This window comes from Dendrobates tinctorius, unplaced genomic scaffold (genome assembly GCF_039654945.1).
Source record: "Dendrobates tinctorius isolate UK_male_01 unplaced genomic scaffold, ASM3965494v1 ptg000016l, whole genome shotgun sequence".
Classification (NCBI taxonomy): domain Eukaryota; kingdom Metazoa; phylum Chordata; class Amphibia; order Anura; family Dendrobatidae; genus Dendrobates; species Dendrobates tinctorius.
In genome coordinates this window covers 12,389,297-12,404,128 of record NW_027361684.1, presented here as the reverse complement: position 1 = coordinate 12,404,128, position 14,832 = coordinate 12,389,297, and positions in this window count along the sequence as shown.

The following is a 14,832-nucleotide window of genomic DNA, read 5'->3' as shown; positions in this document are numbered from 1 at the left end:
ACTATTATATACCACAATACTGTCCTCATATACTGTGCACAACACATCACTACAGTGCCATATACAATACATAACGTACACCATAACACTATTATATACCACAATACTGTCCTCATATACTGTGCACAACACGTCACTACAGTGCGATATACAATACATAACGTACACCATAACACTATTATATACCACAATACTGTCCTCATATACTGTGCACAACACATCACTACAGTGCCATATACAATACATAACATACACCATAGCACTATTATATACCACAATACTGTCCTCATATACTGTGCACAACACGTCACTACAGTGCCATATACAATACATAACGTACACCATAACACTATTACATACCACAATACTGTCCTCATATACTGTGCACAACACGTCACTACAGTGCCATATACAATACATAACATGCACCATAGCACTATTATATACCACAATACTGTCCTCATATACTGTGCACAACACATCACTACAGTGCCATATACAATACATAACATACACCATAGCACTATTATATACCACAATACTGTCCTCATATACTGTGCACAACACGTCACTACAGTGCCATATACAATACATAACGTACACCATAACACTATTACATACCACAATACTGTCCTCATATACTGTGCACAACACGTCACTACAGTGCCATATACAATACATAACATGCACCATAACACTATTATATACCACAATACTGTCCTCATATACTGTGCACAACACGTCACTACAGTGCCATATACAATACATAACGTACACCATAGCACTATTATATACCACAATACTGTCCTCATATACTGTGCACAACACATCACTACAGTGCGATATACAATACATAACATACACCATAACACTATTATATACCACAATACTGTCCTCATATACTGTGCACAACACGTCACTACAGTGCCATATACAATACATAACATACACCATAACACTATTATATACCACAATACTGTCCTCATATACTGTGCACAACACGTCACTACAGTGCCATATACAATACATAACATACACCATAGCACTATTATATACCACATTACTGTCCTCATATACTGTGCACAACACATCACTACAGTGCCATATACAATACATAACGTACACCATAACACTATTATATACCACAATACTGTCCTCATATACTGTGCACAACACATCACTACAGTGCGATATACAATACATAACATACACCATAACACTATTATATACCACAATACTATCCTCATATACTGTGCACAACACGTCACTACAGTGCGATATACAATACATAACATACACCATAGCACTATTATATACCACAATACTGTCCTCATATACTGTGCACAACACGTCACTACAGTGCCATATACAATACATAACGTACACCATAGCACTATTATATACCACAATACTGTCCTCATATACTGTGCACAACACGTCACTACAGTGCCATATACAATACATAACATACACCATAACACTATTATATACCACAATACTATCCTCATATACTGTGCACAACACGTCACTACAGTGCGATATACAATACATAACATACACCATAGCACTATTATATACCACAATACTGTCCTCATATACTGTGCACAACACGTCACTACAGTGCCATATACAATACATAACATACACCATAGCACTATTATATACCACAATACTGTCCTCATATACTGTGCACAACACGTCACTACAGTGCGATATACAATACATAACATGCACCATAACACTATTATATACCACAATACTGTCCTCATATACTGTGCACAACACATCACTACAGTGCCATACACAATACATAACATGCACCATAACACTATTATATACCACAATACTGTCCTCATATACTGTGCACAACACGTCACTACAGTGCCATATACAATACATAACGTACACCACAACACTATTATATACCACATTACTGTCCTCATATACTGTGCACAACACATCACTACAGTGCCATATACAATACATAACGTACACCATAGCACTATTATATACCACATTACTGTCCTCATATACTGTGCACAACACATAACTACAGTGCGATATACAATACATAACGTACACCATAGCACTATTATATACCACAATACTGTCCTCATATACTGTGCACAACACATAACTACAGTGCGATATACAATACATAACATGCACCATAACACTATTATATACCACAATACTGTCCTCATATACTGTGCACAACACGTCACTACAGTGCCATATACAATACATAACATACACCATAACACTATTATATACCACAATACTGTCCTCATATACTGTGCACAACACATCACTACAGTGCCATATACAATACATAACATACACCATAACACTATTATATACCACAATACTGTCCTCATATACTGTGCACAACACATCACTACAGTGCCATATACAATACATAACATGCACCATAACACTATTATATACCACAATACTGTCCTCATATACTGTGCACAACACGTCACTACAGTGCCATATACAATACATAACATACACCATAACACTATTATATACCACATTACTGTCCTCATATACTGTGCACAACACATCACTACAGTGCCATATACAATACATAACATACACCATAACACTATTATATACCACAATACTGTCCTCATATACTGTGCACAACACATCACTACAGTGCCATATACAATACATAACATGCACCATAACACTATTATATACCACAATACTGTCCTCATATACTGTGCACAACACGTCACTACAGTGCCATATACAATACATAACATACACCATAACACTATTATATACCACAATACTGTCCTCATATACTGTGCACAACACATCACTACAGTGCCATATACAATACATAACATACACCATAACACTATTATATACCACAATACTGTCCTCATATACTGTGCACAACACGTCACTACAGTGCCATATACAATACATAACATACACCATAACACTATTATATACCACAATACTGTCCTCATATACTGTGCACAACACATCACTACAGTGCCATATACAATACATAACATGCACCATAACACTATTATATACCACAATACTGTCCTCATATACTGTGCACAACACGTCACTACAGTGCCATATACAATACATAACATACACCATAACACTATTATATACCACAATACTGTCCTCATATACTGTGCACAACACATCACTACAGTGCCATATACAATACATAACATACACCATAACACTATTATATACCACAATACTGTCCTCATATACTGTGCACAACACATCACTACAGTGCCATATACAATACATAACATACACCATAACACTATTATATACCACAATACTGTCCTCATATACTGTGCACAACACATCACTACAGTGCCATATACAATACATAACATGCACCATAACACTATTATATACCACAATACTGTCCTCATATACTGTGCACAACACGTCACTACAGTGCCATATACAATACATAACATACACCATAACACTATTATATACCACATTACTGTCCTCATATACTGTGCACAACACATCACTACAGTGCCATATACAATACATAACATACACCATAGCACTATTATATACCACAATACTGTCCTCATATACTGTGCACAACACATCACTACAGTGCCATATACAATACATAACATGCACCATAACACTATTATATACCACAATACTGTCCTCATATACTGTGCACAACACGTCACTACAGTGCCATATACAATACATAACATGCACCATAACACTATTATATACCACAATACTGTCCTCATATACTGTGCACAACACGTCACTACAGTGCCATATACAATACATAACATACACCATAACACTATTATATACCACAATACTGTCCTCATATACTGTGCACAACACATCACTACAGTGCCATATACAATACATAACATGCACCATAACACTATTATATACCACAATACTGTCCTCATATACTGTGCACAACACGTCACTACAGTGCCATATACAATACATAACATACACCATAACACTATTATATACCACAATACTGTCCTCATATACTGTGCACAACACATCACTACAGTGCCATATACAATACATAACATACACCATAGCACTATTATATACCACAATACTGTCCTCATATACTGTGCACAACACGTCACTACAGTGCGATATACAATACATAACATACACCATAGCACTATTATATACCACAATACTGTCCTCATATACTGTGCACAACACGTCACTACAGTGCCATATACAATACATAACATACACCATAACACTATTATATACCACAATACTGTCCTCATATACTGTGCACAACACGTCACTACAGTGCGATATGCAATACATAACATGCACCATAACACTATTATATACCACAATACTGTCCTCATATACTGTGCACAACACATCACTACAGTGCCATATACAATACATAACATACACCATAGCACTATTATATACCACAATACTGTCCTCATATACTGTGCACAACACGTCACTACAGTGCCATATACAATACATAACATACACCATAACACTATTATATACCACAATACTGTCCTCATATACTGTGCACAACACATCACTACAGTGCCATATACAATACATAACATACACCATAGCACTATTATATACCACAATACTGTCCTCATATACTGTGCACAACACGTCACTACAGTGCCATATACAATACATAACATACACCATAACACTATTATATACCACAATACTGTCCTCATATACTGTGCACAACACGTCACTACAGTGCCATATACAATACATAACATACACCATAACACTATTATATACCACAATACTGTCCTCATATACTGTGCACAACACATCACTACAGTGCCATATACAATACATAACATGCACCATAACACTATTATATACCACAATACTGTCCTCATATACTGTGCACAACACGTCACTACAGTGCCATATACAATACATAACATACACCATAACACTATTATATACCACAATACTGTCCTCATATACTGTGCACAACACATCACTACAGTGCCATACACAATACATAACATGCACCATAACACTATTATATACCACAATACTGTCCTCATATACTGTGCACAACACGTCACTACAGTGCCATATACAATACATAACATACACCATAACACTATTATATACCACAATACTGTCCTCATATACTGTGCACAACACATCACTACAGTGCCATATACAATACATAACATACACCATAGCACTATTATATACCACAATACTGTCCTCATATACTGTGCACAACACGTCACTACAGTGCCATATACAATACATAACATACACCATAACACTATTATATACCACAATACTGTCCTCATATACTGTGCACAACACATCACTACAGTGCCATATACAATACATAACATGCACCATAACACTATTATATACCACAATACTGTCCTCATATACTGTGCACAACACGTCACTACAGTGCCATATACAATACATAACATGCACCATAACACTATTATATACCACAATACTGTCCTCATATACTGTGCACAACACATCACTACAGTGCCATATACAATACATAACATGCACCATAACACTATTATATACCACAATACTGTCCTCATATACTGTGCACAACACATCACTACAGTGCCATATACAATACATAACATGCACCATAACACTATTATATACCACAATACTGTCCTCATATACTGTGCACAACACGTCACTACAGTGCCATATACAATACATAACATACACCATAACACTATTATATACCACAATACTGTCCTCATATACTGTGCACAACACATCACTACAGTGCCATATACAATACATAACATGCACCATAACACTATTATATACCACAATACTGTCCTCATATACTGTGCACAACACATCACTACAGTGCCATATACAATACATAACGTACACCATAACACTATTATATACCACAATACTGTCCTCATATACTGTGCACAACACGTCACTACAGTGCCATATACAATACATAACGTACACCACAACACTATTATATACCACATTACTGTCCTCATATTCTGTGCACAACACGTCACTACAGTGCCATATACAATACATAACGTACACCATAACACTATTATATACCACATTACTGTCCTCATATTCTGTGCACAACACGTCACTACAGTGCGATATACAATACATAACGTACACCATAACACTATTATATACCACATTACTGTCCTCATATTCTGTGCACAACACGTCACTACAGTGCCATATACAATACATAACGTACACCATAACACTATTATATACCACAATACTGTCCTCATATACTGTGCACAACACGTCACTACAGTGCCATATACAATACATAACGTACACCATAACACTATTATATACCACATTACTGTCCTCATATTCTGTGCACAACACATCACTACAGTGCCATATACAATACATAACATACACCATAACACTATTATATACCACAATACTGTCCTCATATACTGTGCACAACACGTCACTACAGTGCCATATACAATACATAACGTACAGCATAACACTATTATATACCACATTACTGTCCTCATATTCTGTGCACAACACATCACTACAGTGCCATAGACAATACATAACATGCACCATAACACTATTATATACCACAATACTGTCCTCATATACTGTGCACAACACGTCACTACAGTGCGATATACAATACATAACGTACACCATAGCACTATTATATACCACAATACTGTCCTCATATACTGTGCACAACACGTCACTACAGTGCCATATACAATACATAACGTACACCATAGCACTATTATATACCACAATATTGTACTCATATACTGTGCACAACACGTCACTACAGTGCGATATACAATACATAACATACACCATAGCACTATTATATACCACATTACTGTCCTCATATACTGTGCACAACACATCACTACAGTGCCATATACAATACATAACATGCACCATAACACTATTATATACCACAATACTGTCCTCATATACTGTGCACAACACGTCACTACAGTGCGATATACAATACATAACATACACCATAGCACTATTATATACCACAATACTGTCCTCATATACTGTGCACAACACATCACTACAGTGCGATATACAATACATAACATACATCATAACACTATTATATACCACAATACTGTCCTCATATACTGTGCACAACACGTCACTACAGTGCCATATACAATACATAACATACACCATAACACTATTATATACCACAATACTGTCCTCATATACTGTGCACAACACATCACTACAGTGCCATATACAATACATAACATGCACCATAACACTATTATATACCACAATACTGTCCTCATATACTGTGCACAACACGTCACTACAGTGCCATATACAATACATAACATACACCATAACACTATTATATACCACATTACTGTCCTCATATACTGTGCACAACACGTCACTACAGTGCCATATACAATACATAACATACACCATAACACTATTATATACCACAATACTGTCCTCATATACTGTGCACAACACATCACTACAGTGCCATATACAATACATAACATGCACCATAACACTATTATATACCACAATACTGTCCTCATATACTGTGCACAACACATCACTACAGTGCCATATACAATACATAACGTACACCATAACACTATTATATACCACAATACTGTCCTCATATACTGTGCACAACACGTCACTACAGTGCCATATACAATACATAACGTACACCATAACACTATTATATACCACAATACTGTCCTCATATACTGTGCACAACACGTCACTACAGTGCGATATACAATACATAACGTACACCACAACACTATTATATACCACATTACTGTCCTCATATTCTGTGCACAACACGTCACTACAGTGCCATATACAATACATAACGTACACCATAACACTATTATATACCACATTACTGTCCTCATATTCTGTGCACAACACGTCACTACAGTGCGATATACAATACATAACGTACACCATAACACTATTATATACCACATTACTGTCCTCATATTCTGTGCACAACACGTCACTACAGTGCCATATACAATACATAACGTACACCATAACACTATTATATACCACAATACTGTCCTCATATACTGTGCACAACACGTCACTACAGTGCCATATACAATACATAACATACACCATAACACTATTATATACCACAATACTGTCCTCATATACTGTGCACAACACGTCACTACAGTGCCATATACAATACATAACGTACACCATAACACTATTATATACCACATTACTGTCCTCATATTCTGTGCACAACACATCACTACAGTGCCATATACAATACATAACATACACCATAACACTATTATATACCACAATACTGTCCTCATATACTGTGCACAACACGTCACTACAGTGCCATATACAATACATAACGTACACCATAACACTATTATATACCACATTACTGTCCTCATATTCTGTGCACAACACATCACTACAGTGCCATATACAATACATAACATGCACCATAACACTATTATATACCACAATACTGTCCTCATATACTGTGCACAACACGTCACTACAGTGCGATATACAATACATAACGTACACCATAGCACTATTATATACCACAATACTGTCCTCATATACTGTGCACAACACGTCACTACAGTGCGATATACAATACATAACATACACCATAGCACTATTATATACCACATTACTGTCCTCATATACTGTGCACAACACGTCACTACAGTGCCATATACAATACATAACATACACCATAACACTATTATATACCACAATACTATCCTCATATTCTGTGCACAACACATCACTACAGTGCGATATACAATACATAACATACACCATAACACTATTATATACCACAATACTTTCCTCATGTTCTGTGCACAACACGTCACTACAGTGCCATATACAATACATAACGTACACCATAACACTATTATATACCACATTACTGTCCTCATATTCTGTGCACAACACATCACTACAGTGCCATATACAATACATAACATGCACCATAACACTATTATATACCACAATACTGTCCTCATATTCTGTGCACAACACATCACTACAGTGCGATATACAATACATAACATACACCATAACACTATTATATACCACAATACTGTCCTCATATTCTGTGCACAACACGTCACTACAGTGCCATATACAATACATAACGTACACCATAACACTATTATATACCACAATACTGTCCTCATATTCTGTGCACAACACATCACTACAGTGCGATATACAATACATAACATACACCATAACACTATTATATACCACAATACTGTCCTCATATTCTGTGCACAACACGTCACTACAGTGCCATATACAATACATAACGTACACCATAACACTATTATATACCACATTACTGTCCTCATATTCTGTGCACAACACATCACTACAGTGCGATATACAATACATAACATACACCATAACACTATTATATACCACAATACTGTCCTCATATTCTGTGCACAACACATCACTACAGTGCCATATACAATACATAACGTACACCATAACACTATTATATACCACATTACTGTCCTCATATTCTGTGCACAACACATCACTACAGTGCGATATACAATACATAACATACACCATAACACTATTATATACCACAATACTGTCCTCATATTCTGTGCACAACACATCACTACAGTGCCATATACAATACATAACGTACACCATAACACTATTATATACCACATTACTGTCCTCATATACTGTGCACAACACATCACTACAGTGCCATATACAATACATAACATGCACCATAACACTATTATATACCACAATACTGTCCTCATATTCTGTGCACAACACGTCACTACAGTGCGATATACAAAACATAACGTACACCATAACACTATTATATACCACATTACTGTCCTCATATTCTGTGCACAACACGTCACTACAGTGCCATATACAATACATAACATGCACCATAACACTATTATATACCACATTACTGTCCTCATATTCTGTGCACAACACATCACTACAGTGCCATATACAATACATAACGTACACCATAACACTATTATATACCACATTACTGTCCTCATATACTGTGCACAACACATCACTACAGTGCCATATACAATACATAACATACACCATAACACTATTATATACCACATTACTGTCCTCATATACTGTGCACAACACATCACTACAGTGCCATATACAATACATAACATGCACCATAACACTATTATATACCACAATACTGTCCTCATATTCTGTGCACAACACATCACTACAGTGCCATATACAATACATAACGTACACCATAACACTATTATATACCACATTACTGTCCTCATATACTGTGCACAACACGTCACTACAGTGCCATATACAATACATAACGTACACCATAACACTATTATATACCACAATACTGTCCTCATATTCTGTGCACAACACATCACTACAGTGCCATATACAATACATAACGTACACCATAACACTATTATATACCACAATACTGTCCTCATATACTGTGCACAACACATCACTACAGTGCCATATACAATACATAACATGCACCATAACACTATTATATACCACAATACTGTCCTCATATTCTGTGCACAACACGTCACTACAGTGCGATATACAAAACATAACGTACACCATAACACTATTATATACCACATTACTGTCCTCATATTCTGTGCACAACACGTCACTACAGTGCCATATACAATACATAACGTACACCATAACACTATTATATACCACAATACTGTCCTCATATACTGTGCACAACACATCACTACAGTGCCATATACAATACATAACATACACCATAGCACTATTATATACCACAATACTGTCCTCATATACTGTGCACAACACGTCACTACAGTGCCATATACAATACATAACATACACCATAGCACTATTATATACCACAATACTGTCCTCATATACTGTGCACAACACGTCACTACAGTGCCATATACAATACATAACATACACCATAGCACTATTATATACCACATTACTGTCCTCATATACTGTGCACAACACGTCACTACAGTGCCATATACAATACATAACATACACCATAGCACTATTATATACCACAATACTGTCCTCATATACTGTGCACAACACGTCACTACAGTGCGATATACAATACATAACGTACACCATAGCACTATTATATACCACATTACTGTCCTCATATACTGTGCACAACACATCACTACAGTGCCATATACAATACATAACATACACCATAGCACTATTATATACCACAATACTGTCCTCATATACTGTGCACAACACATCACTACAGTGCAATATACAATACATAACATACACCATAGCACTATTATATACCACAATACTGTCCTCATATACTGTGCACAACACGTCACTACAGTGCGATATACAATACATAACGTACACCATAGCACTATTATATACCACAATACTGTCCTCATATACTGTGCACAACACGTCACTACAGTGCGATATACAATACATAACATACACCATAGCACTATTATATACCACATTACTGTCCTCATATACTGTGCACAACACATCACTACAGTGCCATATACAATACATAACATGCACCATAACACTATTATATACCACAATACTGTACTCATATACTGTGCACAACACGTCACTACAGTGCGATATACAATACATAACATACACCATAGCACTATTATATACCACAATACTGTCCTCATATACTGTGCACAACACATCACTACAGTGCGATATACAATACATAACATGCACCATAACACTATTATATACCACAATACTGTCCTCATATACTGTGCACAACACGTCACTACAGTGCCATATACAATACATAACATACACCATAACACTATTATATACCACAATACTGTCCTCATATACTGTGCACAACACATCACTACAGTGCCATATACAATACATAACATGCACCATAACACTATTATATACCACAATACTGTCCTCATATACTGTGCACAACACGTCACTACAGTGCCATATACAATACATAACATACACCATAACACTATTATATACCACATTACTGTCCTCATATACTGTGCACAACACGTCACTACAGTGCCATATACAATACATAACATACACCATAACACTATTATATACCACAATACTGTCCTCATATACTGTGCACAACACATCACTACAGTGCCATATACAATACATAACATGCACCATAACACTATTATATACCACAATACTGTCCTCATATACTGTGCACAACACATCACTACAGTGCCATATACAATACATAACGTACACCATAACACTATTATATACCACAATACTGTCCTCATATACTGTGCACAACACGTCACTACAGTGCCATATACAATACATAACGTACACCATAACACTATTATATACCACAATACTGTCCTCATATACTGTGCACAACACGTCACTACAGTGCGATATACAATACATAACGTACACCACAACACTATTATATACCACATTACTGTCCTCATATTCTGTGCACAACACGTCACTACAGTGCCATATACAATACATAACGTACACCATAACACTATTATATACCACATTACTGTCCTCATATTCTGTGCACAACACGTCACTACAGTGCGATATACAATACATAACGTACACCATAACACTATTATATACCACAATACTGTCCTCATATACTGTGCACAACACGTCACTACAGTGCCATATACAATACATAACATACACCATAGCACTATTATATACCACAATACTGTCCTCATATACTGTGCACAACACATCACTACAGTGCAATATACAATACATAACATACACCATAGCACTATTATATACCACAATACTGTCCTCATATACTGTGCACAACACGTCACTACAGTGCGATATACAATACATAACGTACACCATAGCACTATTATATACCACAATACTGTCCTCATATACTGTGCACAACACGTCACTACAGTGCGATATACAATACATAACATACACCATAGCACTATTATATACCACATTACTGTCCTCATATACTGTGCACAACACATCACTACAGTGCCATATACAATACATAACATGCACCATAACACTATTATATACCACAATACTGTCCTCATATACTGTGCACAACACGTCACTACAGTGCGATATACAATACATAACATACACCATAGCACTATTATATACCACAATACTGTCCTCATATACTGTGCACAACACATCACTACAGTGCGATATACAATACATAACATGCACCATAACACTATTATATACCACAATACTGTCCTCATATACTGTGCACAACACGTCACTACAGTGCCATATACAATACATAACATACACCATAACACTATTATATACCACAATACTGTCCTCATATACTGTGCACAACACATCACTACAGTGCCATATACAATACATAACATGCACCATAACACTATTATATACCACAATACTGTCCTCATATACTGTGCACAACATGTCACTACAGTGCCATATACAATACATAACATACACCATAACACTATTATATACCACATTACTGTCCTCATATACTGTGCACAACACGTCACTACAGTGCCATATACAATACATAACATACACCATAACACTATTATATACCACAATACTGTCCTCATATACTGTGCACAACACATCACTACAGTGCCATATACAATACATAACATGCACCATAACACTATTATATACCACAATACTGTCCTCATATACTGTGCACAACACATCACTACAGTGCAATATACAATACATAACGTACACATAACACTATTATATACCACAATACTGTCCTCATATACTGTGCACAACACGTCACTACAGTGCCATATACAATACATAACGTACACCATAACACTATTATATACCACAATACTGTCCTCATATTCTGTGCACAACACATCACTACAGTGCCATATACAATACATAACGTACACCATAACACTATTATATACCACAATACTGTCCTCATATACTGTGCACAACACATCACTACAGTGCCATATACAATACATAACATGCACCATAACACTATTATATACCACAATACTGTCCTCATATTCTGTGCACAACACGTCACTACAGTGCGATATACAAAACATAACGTACACCATAACACTATTATATACCACATTACTGTCCTCATATTCTGTGCACAACACGTCACTACAGTGCCATATACAATACATAACGTACACCATAACACTATTATATACCACAATACTGTCCTCATATACTGTGCACAACACATCACTACAGTGCCATATACAATACATAACATACACCATAGCACTATTATATACCACAATACTGTCCTCATATACTGTGCACAACACGTCACTACAGTGCCATATACAATACATAACATACACCATAGCACTATTTTATACCACAATACTGTCCTCATATACTGTGCACAACACGTCACTACAGTGCCATATACAATACATAACATACACCATAGCACTATTATATACCACAATACTGTCCTCATATACTGTGCACAACACGTCACTACAGTGCCATATACAATACATAACATACACCATAGCACTATTATATACCACATTACTGTCCTCATATACTGTGCACAACACGTCACTACAGTGCCATATACAATACATAACATACACCATAGCACTATTATATACCACAATACTGTCCTCATATACTGTGCACAACACGTCACTACAGTGCGATATACAATACATAACGTACACCATAGCACTATTATATACCACATTACTGTCCTCATATACTGTGCACAAC